This window comes from Ictalurus furcatus, chromosome 28 (assembly GCF_023375685.1).
Source record: "Ictalurus furcatus strain D&B chromosome 28, Billie_1.0, whole genome shotgun sequence".
NCBI classification, from domain to species: Eukaryota; Metazoa; Chordata; class Actinopteri; order Siluriformes; family Ictaluridae; genus Ictalurus; species Ictalurus furcatus.
Window position 1 is genome coordinate 9276125 of NC_071282.1, and position 13389 is coordinate 9289513.

General features: G+C 39.6%; 1 pseudogene; it reads left to right on the forward strand.

The window, feature by feature from the left end:
* The first annotated feature begins 1336 nt into the window (after positions 1-1336).
* LOC128603408 (myosin heavy chain, fast skeletal muscle-like) lies at positions 1337-12244 on the forward strand (annotated as a pseudogene).
* Positions 12245-13389: the final 1145 nt, after the last annotated feature.

Sequence of the window (13389 nt, forward strand, 5' to 3'; positions counted from 1 at the left end):
TTGATGAACATGTCAAAATAAATAACTATTTCAATAGAAAGTATATTTTCCATTTTCAAAATATATTAAATAACAAAACACAGACTGATTTTTGACAAACATATCAAAATAAATAACTTTCAAAATAAATAACCATTTACATTATGGAATACATTTTCAAATGTATGCCTATTTGCACAGTTGGCATTGCTTGCTGGAACATTTAATTTTCCTTGGCTTGGAAAAAAGTTTTCCAACGTCTGTCTGTAGGGGTATGCTTATTTATAAGCGTGTTATCAATACTTAGTTGGACGATGGACGCTACAATTATAAACAGTGTCTACTCCATGACTGTCCACAGCAGCAGTCACAGCAGAGTTTAGCAGTCAGACTGATCAGAGCTGTACAACCCTGCCATGAGTACAAAGACGTTACTAGGATGAAAGGAGGACATCTCTCCTTGTTGGTAGTTGTACGCTCTTGATAACATTATCTAACAATAGTAAGTTGTTGTCTTAACGTATTGATGACGTTAGAGCTACGGCACTTTGCACTGTGTTCAGTTTGGTGTCGAGGCTAGCTCTACCATTAGTAGACAGCTAGTTGCCAGACCAACTAACATTACTGTACCCTCCTAAGTTAAAATAATATGTGTAGAGTTAATGTTTAACGTTAACACATTAAATAGGAAAATGCATTTTTTTTTTTTTAGGCATACAATACACAAACTGCTAAGTGTGGTGTTTTTATTATCGAGTTAGGAAAAAGTCAACTAGTAGTACCTCAGAAATAGCAGCCACTGCGAGTCTCCCATTGAATTTTGACGTACCAACTGAACAGCTGTGTGACGCGCACCTGATATGCGCATTGTCTTGAGAAAGGAGGTCGGGGGGGGGGGGGGGGGGGGTTGTGCTGGTTGAACGTCAGCTGGTTTGTGGTCAATATGAACTGACAATTTGATTGAAAAGAAAAATTTGAATTCAGATTTTATCTACCTTGGTGGATCTTCATCTACCTGGGCGGGCCACCCAAGTAGAGCCTATGTATGGGAAACACTGAAATCTATGGAACTAGTTTTTAAAAAGAAGGGATTAGGGAGTATCATGTGCTACCTCTGAAAAACAAACTATTTTTTTCCATACTGTAATTAAAGCAACATCAGATTATTATTTTAGATAATGCTTTAAAAGAAGAAAAAAAAAAATCATCTCTACTCCATAGTACTTGAATGCTACACATAAAACATTGTGATTGTTTTTGTAAAAATAATTAAAAAATAAAAACTGTATGCAACATGTTAAAGTTTCACCAAACATTTTACTAACTTAACGCATCATTATTACAGAGAGCTGCCATCATGAGCACGGACGCAGAGATGGCCGTTTATGGCAAAGCTGCCATTTACCTCCGTAAGCCTGAGAAGGAGAGAATTGAGGCTCAAAGCAAGCCCTTTGATGCAAAGGCCGCCTGCTATGTAGCTGATGACAAAGAGCTATACCTTAAGGCTACAATCAAGAGCAGAGATGGTGGCAAAGTCACTGTTGAATTGCTTGAGAGCAAGGAGGTGATAGTTAATTATGAAATGCATAACATTCAAACTTCATAACATTATATATAGATTATATATAGGTCATTCACACTAAATGTGCATTATTTGAGTCTCTTATAGTCAAGAACAGTTAAGGAGGATGATGTCCACCCCATGAACCCTCCTAAATTCGATAAGATTGAGGACATGGCTATGATGACTCACCTCAATGAAGCCTCTGTGCTGTATAACCTCAAAGAGCGTTACGCAGCATGGATGATCTACGTAAGTTAAGCAATAGTACTACACCACATAGTAACTTCACAAGCTAGTAACAAAAGCGATTATTTCTTCCTATGAATTTATGACCAAAAGCTGCTTACTTGATAGGATTACAACACTTCTTTAGAAAATCTTGTATGTAATCATCCCTGTCCATATCTACTTCAGACCTACTCTGGACTTTTCTGTGCTACTGTGAACCCCTACAAGTGGCTCCCAGTGTACGATGCAGAAGTGGTGGCTGCCTACAGAGGCAAAAAGCGCATGGAAGCCCCACCTCACATCTTCTCTGTGTCTGACAATGCCTATCAGTTTATGCTCACTGGTAAGACATATGTAATTATTAAGATATTAGATTATACTACTAACTGCTTTTTTAATATAAATTATATAGAATTTGATTTTATTTTATTTTCATCTCACAGATAGGGAGAACCAGTCTGTCCTGATTACGTAAGTACCTGTGAGTACATAGAAATAATTACAATTCTCTTTTTTAGTATCATTAAACATTTTATTTAATGTACACCAGTGGAGAATCTGGTGCTGGAAAGACTGTGAACACCAAACGTGTCATCCAGTACTTTGCCACAGTTGCAATGCAGAGTGACAAGAAGAAGGAGCAAAGTTCCGGCAAAATGCAGGTATGAATTGAACTCCATTCAATCTTCACGGCACTCCTTTTTTGGGGGTTAGGATTTTTCGGGTTTTTATATTCTTTGTTCCTCTAATTAAAACGGAATGTCATAAAAAACACATTTAACACAATCAAAATTAACTTGTTGCAGGGATCTCTTGAAGACCAGATCATTGCTGCCAATCCTCTGCTTGAGGCCTATGGTAATGCTAAGACTGTGAGAAATGACAACTCTTCTCGTTTTGTAAGTTTGATTCTATTAAACTCAATACACTTCAGCTACACTATTATATAAACTGTGAAGTTTATATACAGTTTATAACATCTCATGTTGATGCTCTGATTTCTGGTAAAACTGACACTAAATCATTTGTTTTGCTAAACCAGGGTAAATTTATCAGAATTCATTTTGGCACATCCGGCAAACTGGCTAGTGCTGACATTGAGACATGTAAGTTGACTAATTAATACATCAGTGATGGTAGTTCTACTAGTCTACCTTTTGTAGATAACATGGGCACATTTTCCTAACAGATCTGCTGGAGAAGTCTAGAGTATCATTCCAGCTTCCTGATGAGAGAGGATACCACATCTTTTACCAGATGATGACCAATGAAAAGCCTGAGCTGATTGGTAAGGAAATATAATATAAATGTTGTCTTTGCTCAGCCTACTGTAGCCGAAAATTAATTTTAACCACCATCCTTGTTCCACAGAAATGACGCTCATCACCACCAACCCCTACGACTTCCCCATGTGCAGTCAGGGTCAGATCACAGTGGCAAGCATTAATGATAAGGAGGAACTGATTGCCACAGATGTAAGGGATTCTTGATAATAGGTCTTATGTTGAAATACTTTATGAATCCTTATGGCTCTAAGTACTGTCATTATTTTACAGACTGCTATTGACATCCTGGGTTTCAGTGGTGAAGAGAAAATGGGCATCTACAAATTTACTGGAGCTGTTATTCATCATGGTAATATGAAGTTCAAGCAGAAGCAGCGTGAGGAGCAAGCTGAGCCTGATGGCACAGAGGGTGAGACTGACCTTTATTCAAGAGTTCCATTTATTATGGTCTCATAAATGAAAGCTCTGGTCCTGTGATTCAAAACCCACAACATCTCAGCCATATTTTTGTCTTACTTAGATTAAAGTGTATGTATAATGTGTATAATTTTGCTACTGTTAACAGAGGCTGACAAAGTCGCTTACCTTCTGGGTTTGAACTCAGCGGATATGCTGAAGGCCTTGTGCTACCCCAGAGTAAAGGTTGGAAATGAATTTGTGACAAAGGGTCAGACTGTGCCGCAGGTACGTAATCAAAAGCATTAAAAAGCTTTTTGTAAATGATACAATAGGGTCAGTAAAAGAAAGCTGATGAACAATTTGTGCTTTTAGGTATATAATGCTGTGAACGCATTGGCCAAATCCATCTATGAAAGGATGTTCTTGTGGATGGTCATACGTATCAACCAGATGTTGGACACCAAACAAGCCAGACAGTTCTTCATCGGTGTGCTGGACATTGCTGGATTTGAAATCTTTGATGTATGTGTTATGTAATTTTAAAATGTTCACTTAAAAATTTGTTTGAATCAGGTTGAAAACCTACAAAGTGTTAACTTCCATCTTTCCAGTTCAACAGCATGGAGCAGTTGTGCATCAATTTCACCAATGAGAAACTGCAGCAGTTCTTCAACCATCACATGTTTGTCCTGGAGCAAGAGGAGTACAAAAAGGAGGGCATTGTTTGGGAGTTCATTGACTTCGGTATGGACTTGGCCGCTTGCATTGAACTTATTGAGAAGGTGTGGTTTCCATGCAGGTCATTATGTCTTGTACGACGTTTGCAATATCTAGAATGTCTCCTCAAAACTACTTTTCTTGTACTGTAACAGCCCATGGGTATCTTCTCCATCCTTGAAGAAGAGTGCATGTTCCCCAAGGCTACAGACACCAGCTTTAAGAACAAGCTGTATGACCAGCATCTTGGCAAGTGCAACGCTTTCCAGAAACCCAGACCTGCCAAAGGCAAAGCTGAGGCCCACTTCTCCCTGGTTCACTATGCTGGTACTGTGGACTACAACATCGCTGGCTGGCTGGACAAGAACAAGGACCCACTGAATGAGTCTGTTGTGCAGCTGTACCAGAAGTCTTCTGTCAAACTGCTTTCCACCCTCTACCCACCTGTTGTTGAGGGTAACTTCTTTTATTTTAAAGACAGACTTAGACTAGTTACTTAGATGTTTGCTTAAAAATGTAATTGTGTTTCTAATTTAATGTGCACAGAGAGCGGTGGTGGCAAGAAGGGAGGCAAGAAGAAGGGTGGTTCTATGCAGACTGTGTCCTCACAGTTCAGGGTTTGTTACACTTATAGTTCTTTAATATCAAGTTAATTCCATTTTAAAAATGAATACCAATAGTATGTTTACTACACAGGAGAACTTGGGCAAGCTGATGACCAACTTGAGGAGCACCCATCCTCACTTTGTGCGTTGTCTGATTCCCAATGAATCTAAGACTCCAGGTAAAGTTTGAAACCTAATGTCTAAAAGATAAAACTGGACTGATGTTATTGAATATTAGCAGAACTACTCCAAAGAATTTCAATGTCAGTATAGCCAGTTTGAGCTGTGCAAACAACAAACACTGTTGACTTGATAATTACCCCAATTCCTTTATGGTCTTTATCAGGTCTTATGGAGAACTTCCTCGTTATCCACCAGCTGAGATGTAACGGTGTGCTAGAGGGTATCAGAATCTGCAGAAAGGGATTCCCCAGCCGAATCCTCTATGGTGACTTCAAGCAACGGTACAAAAAAAAAAAAAAAAAAAACCCACCATATTATTAGTGTGTCTAGTTGTGTTTTTTTTCTTGTCTTATAATGTTGAGATGATACATTTTATTTTTACAGATACAAAGTGCTGAATGCCAGTGTTATTCCTGAGGGCCAATTTATTGACAACAAAAAGGCCTGTGAGAAACTTCTGGGCTCCATTGACATTGACCATGACCAGTATAGATTTGGACACACTAAGGTGAATATCCTTAAGTGGCCAAAAAGAGAGTTCTTCATTTTCTCTATCTGTACAAATTTAAAATAACAAATTGAGGGCCAAGTGATACAATATCCTGCCATTTAATTCAGGTGTTCTTCAAAGCTGGTCTGCTGGGTACTCTTGAAGAGATGCGAGATGAGAAACTGGCTTCTCTGGTCACAATGACGCAGGCTCTTTGCCGTGGTTTCCTCATGAGAAGAGAGTTTACAAAGATGATGGAGAGGAGGTATTTTATAATGTTATCCATACCTTTGAATAATAACTATTTACTGTACTATTAATGTCACCAGAAACTGTTTTACACTATAAAAGTAAACAATTCATACACACACGTACTTCTGTGAACGAAATATGTAATTATTCGGTAGACCCTTTTTTTTTTTATCCCAATGACTTTTAAATCAGATATAAATTCAGATAAAATGTAGAAAAGAACCATTTGTATTCTCCAGGGAGGCCATTGACACCATCCAGTACAACGTCCGCTCATTTATGAATGTCAAACATTGGCCATGGATGAAGGTGTACTACAAGATCAAGCCCCTGCTGAAGAGTGCTGAAACTGAGAAGGAGCTGGCCACTATGAAAGAGGACTTTACAAAATGCAAGGAAGATCTTGTCAAGGCTGAGGCCAAAAAGAAGGAGCTTGAAGAAAAGATGGTGGCACTGCTGCAAGAGAAGAATGACCTGCAGCTTCAAGTTGCATCTGTAAGATTTTTCATTAATCTGCGAATTTAGCTAACAGTAAGTTATGTATGTCTAAGGCCATTTTACTTCCAAAATGTTAGGTTATCTAATTAGAATTTTTATTGCACAATATACAGGAGGCTGAGAATCTCTCAGATGCTGAGGAGAGATGTGAGGGTCTGATTAAGAGCAAAATCCAGCTTGAAGCTAAACTCAAAGAGACAACTGAGAGACTGGAAGATGAGGAGGAGATCAACGCTGAGCTGACTGCCAAGAAGAGGAAACTGGAGGATGAGTGCTCTGAGCTGAAGAAGGACATTGATGACTTGGAGCTCACTTTGGCTAAAGTGGAAAAGGAGAAACATGCTACTGAAAATAAGGTTTGTACTATTTGTACAGACAGCATAAAAAATAAACTATTCCCACTTTCTCTGTTGTTCTAATTAAATGATTTCTTGCAAAAACAATAATTATGTTCTCAAAAATGCAGGTTAAGAACCTCACAGAGGAGATGACCTCTCAAGATGAGAGCATTGCCAAACTCACAAAAGAGAAGAAAGCCCTCCAAGAGGCACATCAGCAAACCCTTGATGATCTTCAGGCAGAAGAGGACAAAGTCAACACTCTGACAAAATCCAAGACTAAGCTTGAACAGCAAGTGGATGATGTGAGTTACTTGATACAGAATTGCAAAATTGGTTGCTCACAAGTGATTCTGCACAAGGTACTTAAATAAATATTTTGTGTTTTTACAGCTGGAAGGTTCTCTTGAGCAAGAGAAGAAACTCCGCATGGATCTAGAGAGAGCCAAGAGAAAGCTTGAGGGTGACTTGAAACTGGCTCAGGAATCCATCATGGACCTGGAGAATGACAAACAGCAGTCTGAGGAGAAGCTGAAAAAGTAATTATATAGCAAATTAGAAGCACTAATAGCACTAATAGCTCTATCATCTATATATATATATATATATATATATATATATATATATATATATATATATATATATATATATATATATATATGAGATAAAGGTATGATGAAGGCAATTTAAATATTTTATTTGATAAATTTAATATATATTAATTTTATATAATAAATTTAAACATGATAAAGGCAATTTTTCACGCTATCGGCCATAGGCCGATAGTTTAAAAACATCCAATAATCAGGGCCGATTGTATCCTGTCAATCAAAAGAGGGTGGGAAAGTGTGTTGAAAGATGACAAAACTGCAGTTTGTAAGCTCTGTAAGCTCTGCACTGCTAAAATTTTACACCAGAAGTGAGTAGCAGTGAAGCAGGAGTTTCGGTGTCGAGTCTAATTTTTTTTTTCTCACGCTGAATTTAAGGGCCAGTACACCGTTGAAAGATTTAATTGAAGATGAGTTGACAAAAAGTATATATTGCACAGAAAAGTATATTTGTAGAGTAGTATATTTCATATCCAGTTAATGTTAATATATTAAATGTTTATATTATATATTACCAGTTTGATGTCAATGATGAAGTAAAAATGCTTTTGTTTCTGGTGAGTGAATGTGAACCTAAAAGTTTTTTTAGATTATATATATATATATATATATATATATATATATATATATATATATATATATATATATATATATATATATATATATACATACACATACATACATACATACACACACACTGTATATATTTATTATATATATGTGTGTGTGTGTGTGTAGAGAGAGAGAGAGAGAGAGAGAGAGAGAGAGAGAGGGGATATATTGCTATGAACGCTGAAACAAAGTTATTGTTTAATTCTCTCAGGAAAGACTTTGAAGTAAGCCAGCTTCTTAGTAAGATTGAGGATGAGCAATCTCTTGGTGCTCAGCATCAGAAGAAGATCAAGGAGCTTCAGGTATTTAAAAGTCGTTGATACAAAACCAAATGAAATAAGTGTGCAGCCAATAAGTAACTCAATTACCTCTACTTCATTATATGGTTCTTTACAAATGCGTGGTTTTCTGTCTATAATAGGCCCGTATTGAGGAGCTGGAGGAAGAGATTGAAGCTGAGCGTGCTGCTCGTGCCAAAGTTGAGAAGCAAAGATCTGATCTCTCCAGGGAACTTGAGGAGATCAGTGAGAGGCTTGAGGAGGCTGGTGGAGCAACTGCAGCTCAGATTGAAATGAACAAGAAGCGAGAGGCTGAGTTCCAGAAGCTACGTCGTGATCTTGAAGAAGCCACATTGCAGCATGAAGCAACTGCTGCTGCCCTTCGCAAAAAGCAGGCTGACAGTGTGGCAGAGCTGGGAGAACAAATCGACAACCTGCAGCGAGTCAAGCAGAAGCTTGAGAAGGAGAAGAGTGAATACAAAATGGAGATTGATGATCTCTCCAGCAATATGGAAGCTGTTGCTAAAGCTAAGGTTGATACTTTTATTCAATATGTGCAATACCAAGGTTACAGATTGGAATGTCCAGAAAACTAAAAGTATATTTGTCAATAGGCAAATCTTGAAAAGATGTGCCGTACCCTTGAGGACCAATTGAGCGAACTCAAGACCAAGAATGATGAGAATGCACGCCAGGTTAATGACATCAGTGTCCAAAAAGCCAGACTACAAACTGAAAATGGTAATATTGTTTCACAGGTTGGCAATATATTACTTCACCCAAATGTCAAGCTACCTTCATGGGAATCCACTGTCAAATGTCTATTACATGTTAATTACCCAGAACAATTACCTCTCATTACATTTAATTACATGAATCTAAAAAACATAACTAGTTTAAAGTTTGATCTGCAATCAAACAGGTGAGTTTTCACGTCAACTGGAAGAGAAGGAAGCTTTGATTTCTCAACTGACCAGAGGCAAGCAGGCATTCAATCAGCAAATTGAGGAGCTCAAGAGACAGCTGGAGGAGGAGGTTAAGGTAAACATGTAATGAAATTCTTCCACATTACATACATTACAGGTGTTATGCATTTATTAAGGAATAATGAACAAATATATTTTTCGTCACAGGCAAAGAATGCCCTGGCCCATGGTTTGCAGTCTGCCCGTCATGACTGTGATCTCCTCAGGGAGCAGTTTGAGGAGGAGCAGGAGGCAAAGGCTGAATTACAACGTGGAATGTCCAAGGCCAATGGCGAAGTTGCTCAGTGGAGAAATAAATATGAAACTGATGCTATTCAGCGCACTGAGGAACTTGAAGAAGCCAAGTAAGTTCAACACAAAGTGTTCATAATACTGGAAGAATGGCTACAAAATCACACCTAAGACAAAATGCAATTCTTAACAGGAAGAAGTTGGCACAGCGTCTGCAGGAGGCTGAGGAACAATGTGAGGCTGTGAACTCCAAGTGTGCCTCTCTGGAAAAGACCAAGCAGAGACTGCAGGGTGAGGTGGAGGACCTTATGATTGATGTGGAAAGAGCCAATGCCTTGGCTGCTAACCTTGACAAGAAGCAGAGGAACTTTGATAAGGTAAACTGTGACTTTTATTGAGAACTAATTGAGAAGTTTCACATTTCCATTGGTTGTCTTTATATAAGCTTTTGCTAAATAACTGTTGCATCTGTATCAAAGGTCCTGGCAGAATGGAAGCAGAAGTACGAGGAGGGTCAGGCTGAGCTGGAAGGAGCCCAGAAGGAGGCTCGTGCTCTGAGCACTGAGCTGTTCAAGATGAAGAACTCCTATGAGGAAGCTCTTGATCAATTGGAAACACTCAAGAGAGAGAACAAGAATCTGCAGCGTATGTGAAAACAATCTTCATTGTCTCAATGTCAACAACTCTTTCATTGTCACTAAACACAATTTTTAAAATCGTAGTTATGCCCAGATCCTTTGTTTACAATTTTATGCTCCATATTTTTTTCTTTCAACAGAGGAGATTTCAGACCTGACTGAACAAATTGGTGAGACTGGAAAGAGCATTCATGAGCTTGAGAAGGCCAAGAAGGCAGTAGAGACTGAGAAGGCCGAGATCCAGACTGCTCTGGAGGAGGCTGAGGTATACAGAGAATAGCACACATGAGGACAGTTGATACCACTTAAAGATTTTTTGTCAACAACTTGATTTTGATGATCATAATTAAACAAATCTCTTATATCTTACTTCAAGTAAATTTTATTTCATTTAATTCACAGGGCACACTGGAGCATGAAGAGTCAAAGATTCTTCGTGCCCAGCTTGAGCTTAACCAGGTTAAGAGTGAGATTGACAGGAAGCTTGCTGAGAAGGATGAGGAGATCGAGCAAATCAAGAGGAACAGCCAGAGGGTGACTGAGTCCATGCAGAGTACTCTGGATTCTGAGGTTAGGAGCAGGAATGATGCTCTGAGAATTAAGAAGAAGATGGAGGGAGATCTCAATGAGATGGAAATTCAGCTCAGCCATGCCAATCGCCAAGCTGCTGAGGCACAGAAACAGCTGAGGAACGTCCAGGGACAACTCAAGGTTAGATGAAATTAGTACAATTCAGTGCTTTATTAAAACTCCACATATATGAAAAATGACATATTTGTCTTTGCTTTCAGGATGCCCAACTGCAACTTGATGATGCTTTGAGAGGACAAGAGGATATGAAGGAGCAAGTGGCCATGGTGGAGCGCAGAAACACTCTGATGTTGGCTGAGATTGAGGAGCTCAGAGCTGCACTTGAGCAGACAGAGAGAGGCCGCAAAGTGGCTGAACAGGAGCTGATTGATGCTAGTGAGCGTGTTGGATTGCTGCACTCTCAGGTATTACAAACTAACTTGTTTTTAAAAATGTGTATGACTGCTTAGAAAATATAATAATATAATTTATACTTTCTTTGCAGAACACAAGTCTGTTGAACACCAAGAAGAAGCTTGAGACTGACCTTGTTCAAATCCAGAGTGAGGTTGAGGACACTGTACAGGAAGCAAGAAATGCAGAAGAGAAGGCCAAGAAAGCTATTACTGATGTGCGTATTGGTACAATTTAGAATGCACATAGCCAGTAGATTCTAAAGGTTCAAGGAGAAAAAAATCTTGCAATTTCACACTAGGCTGCAATGATGGCTGAGGAGTTGAAGAAGGAGCAGGACACTAGTGCTCATCTGGAGAGGATGAAGAAAAACCTGGAGGTCACAGTCAAGGACCTCCAGCACCGCCTGGATGAGGCTGAGAATCTGGCCATGAAGGGAGGAAAGAAACAACTTCAGAAACTGGAGTCCAGGGTAAGCCTTGAAGGCCTTTTTTATTATTATTAAAAAGCTTTCTATGTCTCAGTGGCCCATTTTTGATACAGAGCAGGATTTGTATTGCAAGGAATGTCTCAATATTATATGTATGAACTCTTCCAGGTTCGTGAGCTGGAGAGTGAAGTTGAGGGTGAACAAAGACGTGGAGTTGAGGCTGTTAAAGGTGTCCGCAAATATGAGAGGAGAGTGAAAGAGCTCACCTACCAAGTATGTATAAAGTGCCAAATAATAAATGCCAAATAATAAGAACACTATTCACATTAAAATGTTTCATGTTTTTTTCACAGTAAACTAATAAAATAATTGTATAATTTATAGACTGAGGAGGACAAGAAGAACATTTCCAGGCTGCAAGATCTCGTTGATAAGCTGCAGCTGAAAGTCAAGGCCTACAAGAGACAGTCTGAGGAAGCGGTGAGACAAATCTGCCCAAGCATATTCATGCAGCCTATTGAATTTGCTGGACTTTTTTAAAAACGAGTGTTGGAACAATATCATACACTTTATACAACTGTTTGTATTTAGGAGGAACAGGCCACTGTCCACCTGTCCAAACTCAGGAAGGTTCAGCATGATTTGGAGGAGGCTGAAGAGCGTGCTGATATTGCTGAGTCTCAAGTCAATAAGCTAAGGGCCAAGAGTCGTGATAGTGGAAAGGTCAGTGAAGAATCCGGAATACTTTTTCACAAGATAAAAATTTTGCAAGTTTACAGTATCTCACAAAAGTAAGTACACCCCTCACATTTTTGTAAATATTTGATTATAACTTTTCATGTGACAACACTGAAAAAGTTACACGTTGCTACAATGTAAAGTAGTGAGTGTACAACTTGTATAACAGTGTAAATTTGCTGTCCCCTCAAAATAACTCAACACAGAGCCATTAATGTCTAAACCGCTGGCAACAAAAGTGAGTACACCCCTAAGTGAAAATGTCCAAATTGGGCACAAAGTGTCAATATTTTGTGTGGCACCATTATTTTCCAGCACTGCCTTAACCCTCTTGGGCATGGAGTTCACCAGAGCTTCACAGGTTGCCACTGGAGTCCTCTTCCACTCCTCCATGACGACCTCACGGAGCTGGTGGATGTTAGAGACCTTGTGCTCCTCCACCTTCTGTTTGAGGATGCCCCACAGATGCTCAGTAGGGTTTAAGTCTGGAGATATGCTTGGCCAGTCCATCACTTTCACCCTCAGCTTCATTAGCAAGGCAGTGGTTGTCTTGGAGGTGTGTTTGGGGTCGTTGTCATGCTGGAATACTGCATACTGATCATGCTCTACTTCAGTATGTCACAGTACATTTTGGCATTCATGATTCCCTCAATGAACTGTAGCTCCCCAGTGCCAGCAGCACTCATGCAGCCCCAGACTATGACACTCCCACCACCATGCTTGACTGTAGACAAGACACACTTGTCTTTGTACTCCTCACCTGGTTGCCGCCACACACGCTTGACACAATCTGAACCAAATAAGTTTATCTTGGTCTCATCAGACCAGAGGACATGGTTCCAGTAATCCATGTCTTTAGTCTGCTTGTCTTCAGCAAACTGTTTGCGGGCTTTCTTGTGCATCATCTTTAGAAGAGGCTTCCTTCTGGGACGACAGCCATGCAGACTAATTTGATGCAGTGTGTGGCGTATGGTCTGAGCACTGACAGGCTGACCCCCCCACCCCTTCAGCCTCTGCAGCAATGCTGGCAGCACTCATACGTCTATGTCCCAAAGACAACCTCTGGATATGACGCTGAGCACATGCACTCAATTTGTTTGCTCGACCATGGCGAGGCCTGTTCTGAGTGGAACCTGTCCTGTTAAACTGCTGTATGGTCTTGGCCACCGTGCTGCAGCTCAGTGTCAGGGTCTTGGCAATCTTCTTATAGCCTAGGCCATCTTTATGTAGAGCAACAATTCTTTTTTTCAGATCCTCAGAGAGTTGTTTGCCATGAGGTGCCATGTTGAACTTCCAGTGACCAGTATGAAGGAGTGTGAGAGTGAGGACACCAAATTTAACACAC